Source organism: Chamaea fasciata, unplaced genomic scaffold (assembly GCF_029207755.1).
Source record: "Chamaea fasciata isolate MVZ Bird 193981 ecotype frontalis unplaced genomic scaffold, bChaFas1.0.hap1 SCAF_21, whole genome shotgun sequence".
NCBI classification, from domain to species: Eukaryota; Metazoa; Chordata; class Aves; order Passeriformes; family Sylviidae; genus Chamaea; species Chamaea fasciata.
The window spans coordinates 4,002,014-4,018,869 of record NW_027094106.1 but is presented as its reverse complement, the minus strand read 5'-3'; the positions used below and the strand labels follow the sequence as shown (position 1 = coordinate 4,018,869).

General features: G+C 48.9%; 1 protein-coding gene across 3 annotated transcripts in view; it reads right to left on the bottom strand.

The window, feature by feature from the left end:
* Positions 1-16,390, bottom strand: part of CAMKK1 (calcium/calmodulin dependent protein kinase kinase 1) — a 94,546-nt gene extending 78,156 nt beyond the window's left edge. For 2 of the 3 annotated variants that reach the window (XM_066201858.1, XM_066201860.1), the window contains exon 1: positions 16,328-16,390. The gene's annotated coding sequence lies outside the window, so the exon portion shown is untranslated. Of the gene's footprint in view, positions 1-12,025; positions 12,469-16,327 lie in introns of those variants that run through there. The other variant, XM_066201859.1, reaches the window with a different exon arrangement.
* Positions 16,391-16,856: the final 466 nt, after the last annotated feature.

Below are 16,856 nucleotides of genomic sequence, written 5' to 3'. Positions count from 1 at the left end.
CCATAGCTACACTCCCTCCTTCGCGCACGCACATACTTGTAAAGGTATTTTACACACGGGGGCTGTGGAGTACCAGGGACACAGCAGTGCCTGGGGAGCTCTGGAAAAGCCCCCAGCCTCAGCTGGGAGCAGCAATGGAAGCACTGATGTGACAAACTCACTGCTCTTTCAAAGTTTAAGAACAAATCCCTGATGGCAGAGGAGAACTGGCAGCATCACTCAGCTATGAGGTGTCAGAGATATTTCAGGCAGCCATTCCTGAAATAATATTCCCATGCAGAAACCCAGAAAAAGTCACCCCCTCACTCCCCCAGCTGCCTCTCTTTGCATTACTGCTAACATGGATGTGACTCACTAGAGCTGGGTTTATATTAAACTCCTGAAACAGATTGTTTGGCTGTTATGTAAATCCAGTAAATGTTAAAACACCAGAATAAATCAGTCAGGCAGTTACCACTGCCAGCTCTCCAGAGACATCCAAGGGACTGATTTTTTTAAAAGGTAGAGGTGGTAAGAGATGAGGGGGAAACAATAACAACAACGGTAATAGTAACAACAACAACAATAATAATATCACCACAGCCTTTCAGCACTTTTCACGGAGAGCTGTGCCAGTGGCTGCAGTGCCCCCACCACTACTGATACCAGTGTCCTGCCCAGCCACAGACAGGCAAATCCCCCAACTTCTGCTGTGCACAGGTTATGCAGCATCACCTGCACGGGACACAAAGTCTGTGACAGCAGAAATGCCTCCTTACCACACCACCTGAAACAGCAATGTGATCTCAGGGGAGGTCAGTATGATAACACTGATGCTGGGGTTAGGACTTGAGCCACACCATGCTTTAAAATAAAATAAGTCCCAAACGAGGCATGAAGATTGTTCTTCCCATCCTGTCACTGGGAAGGAGGTTCTTCTTCAGGAGAAAAATGCAGAAAGCATTTCCCACTCAGGGAAGTCTCCTGCTCACAGTGACATCAGCAAGCCAGCACAGGAACAGATTTGAAAATTTGCAAACACAAGTGTTTTTACCCGGAACCTGACTCCAGGTTTATAAACAGTCTATGGGCCAAAGGATTAGTCAGAAAAATTATCTGGCAAATAACCTGCAAGAATAAGCAAAACCAGAGCATATCACCATCTGCTCACGGGTAACTCCTAAGGCAGAAATGAGGAGCCTTCAAATTAAAGCCTTCACTTTGTATGTAATTGTTGATAACCAGGCCATTGCACTCAAAATGCTCCCATAGCTACATTAGCAACCAAAAAAAGGAAGCAGGTAGAAATTAGGACCCCAAACTTTAGTTGTAGAGTAAAGCATTTTGGCTGAGCTGCCACTTACATGGGTTACACAGCTCAGACCAAGCCCCTACTCGGCTTCAAAAGCAGCTGGAGCCTGTGGGTCTCTACAAAGTGAGCCCCTCTGGGATTTCCACACCACTGGGCACATCTGGACAGGCACATCTGGGCACGAGACAGTGACCTGCCCAGTCCATGCATGGGCAGAGCACAAGTTCCAACTGCCCTAGAGATGAGACTGCACAGCAACATCGTCACAGCACCGAAATGAAGAGATCTCTGAGCTGTGTTTAATTAAACATAGTCTGGGAAATTCTCTGCTTTTGTTAAACACTGCCTCAAAAGAAAAGGGCTGAGTAATCCACCAATGGGGAAAAAACACACTCTTTAGCTACAAGGTGTTATTATTATAGGCTTAATATCAAAATGGCTTGTTCAGCTTATTAGGCTGGAGCAAACACTCCCAGCCCTGGCAAGACTGATATTACAGCTCTGTATTTCACACTTACATAAGCACTCAAGGCTTGTATGGAGAGGAGTCTCCCATCTGGAGAGGGAAGGCATTGATTTGCACCAGGTTTCCGTGGCCCAGTAAAACTGGTCAGACAGACAGCAGTTGTGTCTGCACTGGGCAGCAGCAGGAACAGGGAAACCAGTGGTGGGAACTGATCTCCCTGACTTGGGCCAGCAGCATCACAGCATGTGGCTGCAGCAACTCCACACACAATGGCACAAGCCACCAGGAAAACACTCCCCAGGTCTCCTGAACACTGAGGACACTGAGCAGCGCCATACATTCAACACCGACCTCACACCCTGATTAACTCAGGAGTCCTGGCTTTCTTCTTCTGCAGAACAGAGGTGATCACTGACATGCAGGGGAAAAGGTTTTGGAGCAGAGGGTTAAGTCACTGCTTCTGTCCCCTGGGGACTGCCCACCCCAGCAGCCAGGGATTGCTCCGTGGCTCTGCAGCACTGCTGGGTTGGTGATGCATTGCTGCCTCCAGCACCTGCTCACCTGCCTGCAGGCGCAGCCAGCCCCAGGCTGGCCCCTCAATCTCAAACACCCAACTCTTTGCAAATAATAATTATAAGTATGTGAGACTTTCAAGACACCATGACATTTAAGGCTCTTCTTTGAGTATTTGGTGCAGTAGAAGCTCTCACTTCTCAAGTTGAAAAACAAACCCTTTCTCTGTCTTTTATTTGTTAATTAAATGTGTTCATTGTATTCAGATCTCATTTTTTGTGCATAATGTTTTGCCCATCTGTTTGATTAAAAAAAGAACCCAACCACCCAGCTTCATTAAGCTAATTGGATGCATTCAGCCTTTGGTTAATATTCTGAAGTACTTTACAATTATTCTCCCCAGTTATTAAATCTCCTCTGAGAATCTTATTTTCTGTACTAGACTCTTTATTAGTCAACACTCAAGCTGGACTGCATTTGCCCACTCCTTACCCACATGCAAACATCCCACCAACTCCTTCAATGGTTTGTGATTTAAGACATGGAGATAAATCTGTGCCTTGATCTGACACTCTTCAGCTCACCATGACCTCAAAACAGAGCATCTTCCTCCCTCTGGGCAAGAGGGTTCAACACTGCAGGAGGATGATGAAGTATTAAAGAGAGAACTACAAATCCTGTGTCCTGTGGGAGCTCCCACGTGAGCTTTTAAGGGGAAAAACAGTCTCAGGAAGGCTCAGGACCACAGTCCAAGCTGGATCATCCTAGAGGATGCAAAGTGACACCACCTGAATTAGTGTAGCCATGGCTTGGCCATGTGGCATCATGTCAATGAGCCAAGTGAGCCTTGCTGGCAGTGCAGTGAAGGGTTCTAAGCTCTCTTAGGGTTCAGGTTTCTGTATAATTTGTGGCCAGGCAACCTACCTGCATCCTGGACCTCCAAGGTGTCCCCTTGCTCTCTGCTCCACCACAGAGAACATGCAGTAGCTCTGAGGCTTGGTTTTCACACGCCCCACCATCACTGTCCATTGCTTCTCCAAATAACCCAAATTTTGGCTGGCAGTGCTCTCCCTGCGGCCCAGCCCTGAATCAGACCCTCAGAAGTGGTCACAGGACAAGGACTCTCCAGGATCAAGTATCAAGAGCAGGAAAAGGGAAAGAATGGCACCAGAATGATGGCAGGAGAGATTGAAGGTGCAAGAAGCAGCATAAACCACCCTGTCCTGGTATGAGTAGAAGTAATGACTGGAGCCCCTCACTTTTCCCTCACCATAACATCTTCCCCCTCTACCTGGACATCCATTTCCTTGAGAACTTGTAACAAATCCTTGCAGCCCTGATCACAGCAAGACACCTGAGCCCAGGAGGACAAAGGTTCCAGAAGCTGATGGTTTGCAGTGAGAGACAAGACTGACAGAGATGTACAGCAGGTATCTGGCTGGTCTTTCACACAGGATCTCATTTCAGAAGGAAAACAGATTAAACAACTTTATTTTTTTACAGAAAGCTCTGATTTACATGGTTCTAGTCCTACCCAGCCCTAGCTGACACCAAGACCTTCCATGTTGAGAGGGAGCTGCAAGAGATGAAACTTTCCCCACAAGTGCATTATGGAACCGTGACTGCTGTTCCTTCCTGAACCAGCACCAAGTCTGAGATGTAGGTCAAGAGCTTCTAGAAAACAAGCCAGCAGATCCTTTATAGGAAAAGCCTTACTGAGTCAAGTCATGTATCCACCCTGCCCTGATTTCTGTCCCTAACAGTGGCCAGCAGTGGATGTTGGGAAGAGTGCTGCTACAGAAACCAAGAGCTTAAAAATAGTTATGATAATGAGGAAAAGTTTAGAGTTCGGCCTCCTGGCTTCAAGCAGTCACTCAGGGAGCCCTGACAGAACATCTCTGAATTTGTCTACAACCAATCTGAATCTGTTTTTTCCAGACTCCACAACACCACAGGGAATTGAGCTCTGCAACAGGACAAGCACTGCACAGGAAGCATGATTTGTGCCACACCTACCAGACAAACTGGGGAATTCAGGCATCCCAACACCAATCCCACACAGTGTCAGCGAGCACAAACCACACACACCCCCACTGCCCCATGCCCACAGCCCAGGGTCAGCAGGAAGCCAGCACAGGCACTCTCTACAGTGCTACAAGGCCAGGGAAGAAAATGACCTCTTCTATTTGCTTCTGCAATATTGTTTGTATTTAAAGAAAACAGCCAGTTTTCTTTCTCTTGTTATAAAAGGTGGTTACATTTGCAAGAAATCACTTGGTAGTAATTTAGCGGAAGGAGGAAGAAATTTAGAGGTTGAGGCAGCTGTGATTTGACATGGGCTGACCTGGCACCTGAGGAGAACCTTAATGACATTTCCTTCCAGCCAGCCTGTTCTCCTTGGTTCACACTGTAATTAGCTTTCCCTTTTTGACATCCAGGCTGAAAGCCTAGACCACACTTGAAAATTTGGCCACATTATTACAACTTTTCAATAGCCTGGCAACAGCATCAATTAATAGAGAGCTCACTGCCCCACTGTGCTTAATGCTTTTAAAAAGGCAAGCTTTGGCTCAAAGAGCTTAAAATCAAAGCAGGGTTTAAAAACAGAGCTTAAATGTTGTAGTTTAACTTGGCAGGCAGGTAAACACCACACAGCTGCTTGCTCACAGATCCCTCTCCAAGAATGGGGGAGAGAACTGGGGGGGGGAAGTAAAGTTTGTGAGTTGAGATAAAAACAGTTTCATAGGACTTAAAAAGAATAAAAAATAATTCCAGAAGAAAAAAAAGTAATAATAACAATTTAATTTGGATATACCAAACAAGTGATGCACAATGCAATTGGTCACACCTGCAGGCCTGTCAGGCAGCTCTCCCTCCAGCTGATACATTGCAGGTGAGGTGGAAAGATGCCCAGCTTTTGTGGAATCTTACTCAGCTCCAGTGAACAGCTCTGCAGCCCTTCAGAGAGGGGAGGGATGTGGGATCAGGCTTCATTCCTGACAAGCTCTGCCTCCCTCCCTGAACACGTGGCCTTCCCCTGGGGACACAGTCCAAATGAAAGAAGGAACACCAAGAGCCGGGGCTGAGGTCCTGGGAAACATAAAACAAGCTGCTCTTCTGCAGCTCCCATCACCAGCAGCATTTCTTTCACTTAGCCTTCAAGGGAATTTACAATTGCCAAGGACTAACTCAGACTGTCCCCTAAGTGCCACCAAGGAGCAGGTGAGCTCTGCTGCACGTGGTCTGAGCCATGCCTAAATCAAGAAACAAGCAGGGCTGGAAAACTAATATTGTTAGTCAACTTGAGGGCTGGCTCTCAGCCAGGGGTTACTCCAGATGTGCTCCACGTCCTGCATCCTGGGCTTTGGCTGCCTACTCCTCACTGTTCCCCTCACACACATCCCCAGCAGGGACAATGACCTTGTCCATCTGTGAAAGGGTCACAGGTCCCAACAGGAAAAACACAAGGCTGCAGATTTCCAAAGGGACAATCCCAGTGCTTCAATTCCCTTTTTTTTTTTTTTTTTTTTTTTTTCCCAAGGCTGAATCCCTCTCATGCCATAGACTCCAGTGACATCCCTGACTGCCTGTTCAGGGAAACAGGTCAGTACCCATGGGAGGGGATGCACCACCCCAGCCATTTGGGAAGAAGGCAGCAGCCTCACAGGGAAAGCTGTCCCCCATTAACCCAAGCAATGCAATGAGGTGGTGGCTCATCCCATCTCCCTTCCACCTGATGAACAGTGTGATCCAGGTGATCCGTGCCAAAGCTGGGAACAGCAGTAGCAGCCCCACAGCATTTTGTAAACTATGGATTTCCATCCTCCAGTGAAACCACTAGCACCACAAACCCAAAAATCCCTTCAGTGGTTTCTCCTTGGCATCAGCCAATGCAGCCCAGAGCCAGGAGATGGATGCAGTTGCCCATGAGAGACCTGCAGCAGCACACAAATGCCCAAGAGAAAGGACATCTACCCTGAATTTTGCTCCTCTCACTCCCAAGCTTCCTTGTTTTCTTTAAGATTATGTCTGCAGCTAAATGAACACATTACAGCAGAAATTTTACCCTTAATTTGTCCCTTGGGTGTTTCGTTGACCCTACCAAGAACTATATTTAAATTAGCAATTTCCTGGCTAGACTCATTTGCAGTCCCTCCCCCCAGCTGCCTGTGCAAGTCTGGCCCAGCATCCAATTAGCTACCACCACCCTTTAAATCAAAGGAATTACACTCAAACAAGAAAAATAAAATTAAAGATTTTAATTACATCATTATTCTATGTCTAAATACTTACAATTCCCATGCTCTCTGGGAGGTGGTCTCGGAAGGCTAGAAAATTACAAGTTTCCAAAGCAGACAAAACTGCAGCCAGAACAAATAATTTGACAGGAGACTCTGCCCAGCCCAATCACCAGAGCACGTTTGGTTTGACACACTGCAGAACTGGATGTAGGACCTGCCTGGCACCATGGAAGGAGCAGCTGCTTCCCAGCACCTGTGAGAGGTATGGGGAACCCAAATGCTCCCAAGCTGCTCACATGAAGGAGCAGCTGCATTCCATCAGGTATTAATGTCAGGAATCTGCTTTCATCAGCATCAGCACCACCCTCCCCAATGCCTAGGAGGCGATCCCATTGCAGCTTCCACAGTAAAGGAACTGGTTTGCTTGCTGGTTCACATTTAGTCCTTGACCAGCTTCAGCCGGTCCCAGTGACACCCAGCAGTGTTCCCAGCAGTCCCAGCTGTGCACAGGATCTAGGCAAGGAGGATGTGGATTCCCAAGGTCATAGAGCCCAGGGGAACAACAGAGGGGTGTTTTGGACCTTTCCCTGTCACATCCTTTAAGGCTCCAGGTTTTGCAGGTCCAGTTCCCAAGTGTGTGACGCTGTGGCTGTTCAGACTTTACAGTGACCTCAGAGGACCTTCAGAGTCCCTTCTGGACAGGCTTTCCCTTCTGCTCACCAGCCTGTGCCCCAGTTCTTGGCCTCCTGCCTGCCTCCAGGAGCTGCTCAGCAGATCCGCCCAAATCCTTTGGCTCTGGTGAATCTCCACAGGACTGTCTAGCAGGGCACGGGGCAGTGCAGGGCAGGAAGAGCCAGGCACTGTTAGGTTGGAAGACATCAGGAGAGCTGATGTTGTTTGCCTCAAACTTTCCAACCATCAGCACTGCTCATCAGCTTGGGAGATGCCAGGGCTGCAGAGAGGTTCAGAGGAGGTCGAGGACTTTGGAATAGCCAAGCTGCTGCTGGAAACAGTGTTTCTCAATGTCAGCAAATAAGGGGTGGCTGGGATGACTTTGCCTCAAGGTATCAACTGTCAGGTCCAAAAAAGCTTCAGCTCAGTCCATCCCAAACAGTGCAGTCACCTGTGCCTGCTCCAGGGAAGCACAGGGGCTTCACTCAGGCCCCTCAGGAGCCACACCTGCCACCAGTCCAGGTTACTGCAGAAACCCCACATGGGAACTAAACAACTCCTGTGTTGGATAGCTCAGCCTCCTGGGAAGTGGAGCAGGCAGGGGCTCAGTGTGAGGCACAGGCTTCTTGCCAAGAAAGCAGAACAACAACTGCAGAGGCACTGAGTGATCCACAGGACTCAAGAGTGGAAGGGACAGCTCCAGAGAGGCTCAGGCCAGTATGTGTGCATGGTGGGACAGGGATCTGCTGCAGGAGTGAGCACTGCCAAAATAAATGTATTAAAACACTATGATGCTCTTTCTTCATTGACTCCCCAACCCCACGCCCTTCCTTTGGAGGGGAACAGATGGACATGGCCAGGGCTGTCAGACACTTTTGCAGAAAGCCATCAGCTAAGAAAACCAAATTCCCCAGGAGAAGAGCAACTCAGAGCCATCTTCCCCTTCTTTTGCAGGCAGCTACACTGACAACTTGCAAAAATACTCTGCAGAACTCCCTAACCTGTTTGATGGTGAAATGTCAGCACATTTCTAGGTTCGTAAAAGCTGGGGCATGGGAGGAGAGAGGAAAGGAAGGAGATTGATTGTCTTAGACAAAGAGATTGGAATGAATTTCACAGCAGGAGAAGGTTTCAGGGCAAGGAAAAATTTATTCATACCTAAAGAGCATGGAATATTAAAGACTCTGGGTTTCATTTCCTCCACAAGACCTTAGTGGAATGAGACTCTCAGCACTTTGCAGTAACCACAAAACATCCTCAATGAATCCAGGTGGTTTTATCCAGCTCACAGCAAAACCTCAGAAATATCTTGGCATTGCAGCCATGGCATCAGCAGGAGGCTGGTGCATCCACTGCATGGAGCAAGCAAGGGAGAGCAGGGAGAGCCAGGGGCCTCCCTGGGGATGAGGGGAGGGGGCTTCCCCTGGGATCCTGGCCAGGCACTGAACCAGCAACACGCTGTCTTCTCTTTTGGAATCAAATAGAAGACATCTCTTTAGGTAAAAGAATGCTCTGTGCACCCCCAGAGCATCTGCCATTTTTTGACTCAGATCTGGAGGCTTATTTTCCATTACTGTGGCACTTCAGACACTGTTATCACCTGGGCCTGATGCTGCACACAGAAAATGTTGGTCCCTGCTGTGAAGTTTGTGCTCTTAACACAATAAACAACGAGACAGGCAGGCAGATGTTCAGATGAGCACAAGGAAAGCTGTATTGGCTTTGCTCTTTCATTCCTTTGGTGCCTGAGAGGATGTGCCACAGAACAATCAGTTCTCACAGGTGGGACAATCTCATATTGTCCTCTGGCACCTGTGATAATCATTCTGCATGGAAGACAGATCCAGTGGCATTCAGGTGGTGCACAGATTCTTTTCAGCTCCTTGGAAACAGCAAACTCTGAAAATTAACCAAAAGTACCAGTTCCATTCTGCATTCAGACTTAAATCAATCTATCTGGCATTACAGAATGGACTCCCAACAATTGCGATGAATAAAGCTTGCCTTTTCACCATTCTTCAAGGCAAATTACAAGCAGTGCTCACATCAAACTGCATGAGAAAGGAGAAAGCAGAAGCTTGATCAGAGTGTGGAAGCACCCTGGAAGAGATGCCTGATCTAACCTGGAACTGCACACTAATAACACAGCTGAGAACTCTGAAATTCATGCCCACTGCTACCACAGGACAAGCTGAGCCAGAGGACCTTGGGACCTTGTTCTCATTGTTGTAACAAATCACACCCTGCTCATGCAGTAACCCCATTCCCCAGCCCTGAGGGGACACGTTTCTGTTCCCCCTGCACTCAGCAAGGATTGGCCTAACAACCTGCACTTGGACATCTTTCACTTTTCCAGCCCCATCTTTCAGCCTGGGGATGAGGTGCTGACACAGAAGGGCAAAAAGACTCATCTCAGGTCTGTTTTACACTCTGCCTGCTAGCCTCATATATCATTAACCTTTGTCAGTCAAGCTGCCTGACAGCTACAGAAAGGTCAGTCCAGATTTCAGCACCAAAGCACCTCATCAGTGAGAGGTCAGCAGATGAATTTCCTGTCCTCATACTGCCACTTGAAGCAGGCACGTTAGCAAGCAGACCCAAACCCTTGGTTCCAGCACAAATAATATCCCAGAACAGACCTACCCAGACAGAATTTCCAAAAAGAGGTGTTAGGAAGTGTCAAAATTAAGACTTGACTCGTTAAAGTGGTTGGCTTCCACATATACTAATTTGTCATAGGAACACTGCACCAGGTCCTACTGCCTTTCCAGTACCTTGATTTCTTTGGCATAGGGTTATCACCTTCAATACACCACCAGTATCCAAACCCAGTTCTCTCTCCTTCCCTCCCAGTTTTTCCTCACTGACCTGTAAGCACTGACAAAAGACAGGGGAGGAAGCTCTGAAGCAATAGAATACACTTCTCCAAGGCAGCACTCAACTCATTGAGAGGCAAATTCATCCTTTTTCCTTCATGCTACCATCAGTCACTCCTCACACACTGCAGGAAGGAAGCCTCCCTCCCCAGTGGAGCTGTGGTTCATCTTCAGATCACATCCTTGCCAGGCTCCTAATGAGGAGGCAGCTCACACATCTTTCAGCTTTTTGTCCACAAACAGTCAAGACTCCATGGGCTGGGCTGGAATGAGGGAGAGGCAGGGTCTGGTAGCAGATACCCAGCAGGAAGCACCAGCTACAGACCCTCTTCTAGGCAGGGGTCCCTTTGAGCATCCCAAATTCTGTCTGAGAGACCACGTTAGAGCAGCAGAGCAGACTAAGGCCACCAGCTGCATCCAGCACATGAGGAGGTCCAGGGCAGGAGAAAAGCTCTGGCAATGCCTGCATGTTGCCAGTACCATGGTGAGTAAGCACAAAGGCAGGAGATAGCTGAGAGTAACTTTGACAGAGCTGGATGCCACAGCAGGGCAGCGTGGGAGCTGTGATAATTACAGCCAGCCTCAGGTTGTACACACATGCACACACTACTCTGCAAAGCTGTGCTGGATCTTTTTTTTTTTTTTTGCTACTGCTGCCCAATTCCTTCAGCTTTATCTACTGTGGATGTGACAGCCTCCAGCTGTGGGCTTCAGAGGGCTGTGCCCATGTTATTTGTGTACAGCAAATCCATCCTCAGCAGCTCTTTTGGGGGTTTAGGACTCACTTCTGTTGTATAAAATGGAAATCTGAACGACTGTCGGGAGTGGGAGAGGGGAAGAAGAGACAGGCACCCACGAAAAAGTCTCATGACAGCAAAATAGTCTTTGAGTTGATAAATACACTCTACAAAAGTGAAGCAAAACCAAGACAAACTATGGAGTGGGTGGTCCGAGCTCTGCTGCACTCACAAGACTGCAAGACAAAATTGTGACCAATCTCTGCAGCAGAGGAACAGGTGAGGAACACTAGGAGGGGAACAGCAGCACCTGACTGGGAGCACTGAACTGCCACACACAGGCACTACAGTCCCAGTCACCAAGGTAGGATGGTCTCACATCCCTTGGTGCCACTGATTCACACTCTGACCTCAGTCCCAATCAGTCACAAATACAACACTATCACATCCTCAGAAAGTGTTATTTAGCCTGGGTTTCCCCAGAACTTAATGCTCTGTGCTCACAAGGTCACAAAATCACAGCGTCACTGGGCTGAGAAAAACAATCAGCACACCCCAAAAACATTCATGGGATATTGCACAGGGAACTGCAGGCTTCAGGGATCTGCTCTCTTCCACCCTGGCACAGAGCTCTGTGCCTCATCCAGGCCCCTCTGCCGCATCTCTGCTCTGCAGCAATGATTCCCACCAACATCCCCACTCTAAAAAGGATGGGACATAAGTCCTCACTTATACTGCTGTGAGTGAGTGGAAACCCCTGGAGACAGGGCATAGCAGAAGGCAGCAAAAAACAGTGAGGTCCCGAATTTGGCTCCTCTGCCCTCAGGGAAGCAGTTGCCACTTGGCACCAGTACCAGCAGAAAGGAAAGCTGGACTTCCATGGTTTTTCTGCTTGTCCAAGGCATACATATGGCTGCCATGCAGAGGCTCCAGCACAGCAACAAGAAAAAGGAGAAGCATGTCTGCATCCCAGAAAGACACATATTCAAGTGCTGCTCCAGCACATCACAGCCTTGCTGTTTAGACTCACACCAGAATAATTAGAGCAGTCACTGTTAACTAGCTAACAACTTCACCATCAACTCTCTGAACAATACTGAAGAATTCATCACAACATTTCAGCGCCACTACTCTGCAGAAACACTGAAATCACCCCAGACACAAGCAGCCTAAATTAATCCCACACGGATTTGAGCAAAAAGAACTACAACTATTTCAGCAGTACTCACTCAAAACTGACGCCTTCCCAGGGCAGCAACCCAAAAGAAACAAGTCCTCCACAAACCACACCTTGTGCACAAAGCATGACTCAGCTCATGCACTGGGTGCCATCAAGAAATAAAATACAAGAGTTCATACTTGGCCAGGTTCACTCCCTAAACCAGCAGCTCTGTGGGACAGGAAGCTCTCAGCTGCCCTCCCTTTCAGCTGCCAGCCTCAGCCCACAGAGAAGCTGTGTCTTCAAAAGGATTTGGGCTTTCAGGAGAACTTCCCCATCCAGGGACACCAGCACCTGAAAACAACAAAATTTCTCCAGTGTCAGGTGCTTGACAGATATGACATTTGTGCTTCTCCCTCTGTTTCTATCCATATCGCTTGTGCCAAAAACACAAAATAAAGTGAATATCTAATATATAAAATAGATGAATATACATATATTCATATATATATATAATATAGATGAATATATAAAATATATAATACAACTGAAGAGTGCAATGAAACACAAAAATCTTTCTAAAAACTTAAACCAGTATAAAAAGTGACCAACAACTCCAGGCTGCAAATTCCTAAGCAAGTTAGAACTGCAAGTTCTGCACTCCTTGACTGCACCTCAGCATCAATGACACAGTCTATAAAATCTTTTTCTGTGACTAAGGATTCAATCCATAAAGTCACCACCTGTGGCCAAACACAGAAGCCTGAGAAACATCCCTGTTTCTGAAGGGCTGGAACACATGTACTCACACCTCACCCACCACCACAAATCAACAGCCACCCTCCCACACATGGATGAAAATCACTGTAGCTCCTTCCCACCATACCATCTTTCAGATTAGAATCCTTCTCCAATTTATCAGTTATTAGGATCTGTTCTCTTTAGAAGGTTTCAGATACTTTTCTCCAACCATGCTAAGCTTAACCACTCTATTAATTAAAATTACATGCTCGATCACATGGCATTTTTTGGTATAATTCATTTACTGGCTGTACCTGACACTTTATCCATCACAAATATCCCTAACCAATCTTCAGACCTGCCGTGATGACTGCATTATGTCAACAATTGCTTTGCACACTTCAATCGTTCCCACAGCCAGCCACACACAATTCCTTTTTCAACCACATAATTTTGGTGACTGGGTCACCTTCCTCCATGCTGGATGTTGGCTTCTTAAAGCAAGTGACATCCCGTGCTACCCCACCCCCCCAAAAAATGGAAAAAAAACCCCTGAAAATCAGACTGCAACCATGAAGACAAAGACATAAGAGGAAGAATTTTCACAAGGGTTACTGAATACCTGGTTGTCCTCAGAGAGGTCTCCTTTGCTACAGTTCAAGACACAAGTCAATAACATTTTACCTCATACCAACTCTGTACCTGGCTTTTACACTGACAGCTCAGGCCTTGCTTTCATCCCAAAGATGAAGGGGTAACTTGCTTCCTTGCTCTTTCTCAGCAAAGGGATGGCTCAGCTTCCTGAGCCTCCCTCTCCACCTGCCAAGCTGCAGCAGTGGCAGGGCTGAGTAGCAGAAAGCATCTGCCAGACGCTGTGCAGGAGAAGTCTATCACCACCCAAGTGAGAGGTAAAAACCCACCCAAAAATTCTGCTTCCCCATCCTCCTCCCCACTCAGGAAAGCTCCTGCTATAGCCTGATGCTGCCCAAAGCTGGGCTTTGCTGCTGACTTCATACAAAACATTTCTCTGTCACCTACTTGTGTTGTTAAACTCAGCATCCAACAGGGCCCTGGAACCAAGGGAGATCTCTCACGTAGGCAGAACCTGTCTCCCCCTACACCCAGCATTTGTCAGGGCTTTGAGCAGCTGAACAGACCCATCAACAGTGCACCTGCCCATCATCCACCTGTGCTTTAGGGCACTAAAGGGTATCCTCTCTCCAGGCATCTTCCCAAGGCAGACTAATTGAACATATTGATTTCAGATCCTACAAAACTGCCTTCCTCAGCTCCAGCACTGACAAAATCCTCACCCTGAGCTCTTCACCAACACACATCCCTTCTCCAGTAGCTTGGTGTGCCTGGATTTGCCCCTCAGCCAGGCAGATACCTTCTCTGGAGACCAAAGCCAACCTGCTAGAAGCCATCCAGCAACCTTTTTCTGAAAAAAGAAGTTTCTCCTTCCCCTGTCCCTAGGTAGCAATGACTCTATAAAGGCTCTTCTAAGGTCAGCATTGACATTGAAGAGAAGATTTGGCTTTCGGACAGAACTGTTCTTTCCACAGTTCATCAGAAAGTGGCACAAATACAGGGTTAATACATCCTTCAGTAACTTCAGGGAACAAATACCAGCAAAAAGAGATGCTCTACCCTGCAAGCAGAGCCTTGGCTGAAGCACAATGACACAGCACAGTGCCACCTCTTCACACCCAGCCAATGTCTAAACCACAGAAGTTTTTTGTCATGCCTGAATAGTGCTTCTTGCTCCAGCAAAAACAACACTGCAACACCACCCTTCCAGACATCCCCTCTGCTGCAGGTTGAGGACATTCCTACTGCAGCCACCTCACAACAGCCCAGTAGGGGAAAGAAAATCCCACAACTCCTTCCCAGCGAAAGAAAAGCTGGGCCTTGAAAATCTATCTAGTGCAAGGACAATTAATTGTATCAGGCAAAGACATTTAGGGCTTAATGAACACACATTAATTAGAGAGCACAGAGCAGCAGCACAGGCTTTGAAAGCCATGGCAGAAGAACAGCTCCTTCTGGCTGTGTGCAGGGATGGGAAAACTCACTGCTCTCTGAGGCAATGCCAGGACAGGTGAGGTCCCCTTGCAGCTTTGCTCCAAAAGCACCTGGATGGGCAGCTCTGCCCACACTCTCTGAGCCAGGAGCTGTCCTAGGAGCACTCACACATACCCTACTCCAACCCACAAGAGCCATCCCAAACTCAAGGAGAAATAGCTGGAGACAGCTCCAGACAGAAGGCCCTTCATGCCAGCGAACACAGCTTCCCTCAAGGAAAGAAATATGCTGGGACCCGGTGGCCTGGCACCTACTGTGGCTTAAAGCCCAGCCTCCAGACCATATCTAACCATGACATGCCTGAGCTCCTTGCTGGAATGATAAAAGCCTGGTGCTTACGCTCCTGGTTGCTAAGATCTGACCTTTTCCAGGCAAAAGCCAAGGGAGCAAGCCCAGGAAAGGCTAATTTTTGCTCTTCCTGGAGTTTAATCCCACTCACACCAGGTATCCCCAGCCCAAGCACAGGGCTCACACAGCAAACCATGCACAGGACATGTAGGAGCGCAGCCTCGGCACACTGGCTTTGGTTTTTCTCTTCAAGCAACTGAGACAGCTGCTCTCTGCTTGCCTTATCCAGTTTCGAAAGCAACACTTCAAAGCCATCCCCTGTCAAACTCCAGAACAAACTGAAGCTGCCAGAGATGCCTCACAGGGAGGAAGTTAACACACGATGGGAAGCTTAATGAGGAATTGCAGGCTACTGTAAACAGAAAAGCAACAGTTTCCGATTAAACAAAACCTTTTCCATTAAGTTACAACTACAACACAATGGTAATTTTACATTCAACAGAGCAGCTGAAGAAAGTGCTATCTTTGCAGGATCAGCAGTTTTCCTTGTTCACAGCACACAGGCCTTCGGGAGCTGCAGGCTATTGTCCCTCAGAGCCAAGGCAAGCAGAGGGGAAGATAAATCCCTCTCACGGCAGCCTGGCTGCCAGGTGTGCGCCCCGAGACACGGCCAGGGCAGGACAGCTCAGGCCAAGGCACCGACCCCCGAGGAAACCCAAACTTTGAGGAGCTCAGGCTGCTCCCAAGGGCAGCAAGGAGGAGGGTGAGGGAGCCGTGACAAACCTGCACGGAGCTCACCGCACTTCGTACCTTCTTCTTTGCCCCCTCTAGAAATGGGCGAGAGATGGCTCGCACGATGGTAAAACCGCTCAAAATCCCAGCTTTCAGAGGATGTTTTGATTTGTTTTTTTTTTTCCCTATTTATTTTTGAGCTCGGTAAAACCATCACCTCCGGAGCTGCAGCTGCCGGGCGCGCATCCCCGGCCGCGCCACGGCGGCGGCTCCCGCAGCTCGGGGGATGCGGCGGCCGCCCGTGTGCCCCCGCACCGACCACCCGGCTCCCCCCCGCGCCCCCTCCACCGCCGCCGGGACGCTGTCCCGCGGACCGTCCCCACAGGCTGTCCCCCCCTGCGCGCCACACGTCGCTGGCTGCCGAGGGGCTCACAGCCAGCCCACGGACGCAGCGTGTGTGTGTGTGTGTGCGTGTGTATGGGGGGGTCCGTTCGCGGGGGCCGCCCGGTCCCCGGGGGCCGCTCACCTGCTCCCGGCGCCGCCGCCGCCGGCTCCCGCCGGCTCCCGCCCGCCCCGCGGCGCCGCCGTTCGCGCCGCCCGCCCCGCCCCGCCCCGCCCCGCCCGCGCGCCGCGCCGCCCATTGGCTGGAGGCGGCCGCGCCTCCCGGGGCGCGCGCGTGTGTGGCCGTGAGGGAGATGAGGGGGGCTGGCGGGGGGCGCTGGGGTTTGGGGCAAAAAAAGGCCAAAAAAAAAAATTAAAAATTGCCTTTTTTTTTTTTTGGTGGCGTGTGGTTGTCTCCAGCCAGAAGCGCGTCTGGGGTGCGGGCTTTTGGGTTTGCGTGTTTTCACACGGGATTTTTTGCTAATCACACAATCGGTTAAGTTGGGAAAGACCTCTGAGATCGTCCAGCCTGTGACAGAACAGGACACTGAGAGCCGCGTCAAGGGAAAAGGACTCGCCCGTCTCCCCGGGCGGCTCGTTCCTATGCCTAATCACCCTTTCTGGGAAGAAATTCTCCCTAAATACTCCCCGGTATATATGATCAGGGAAGGTGT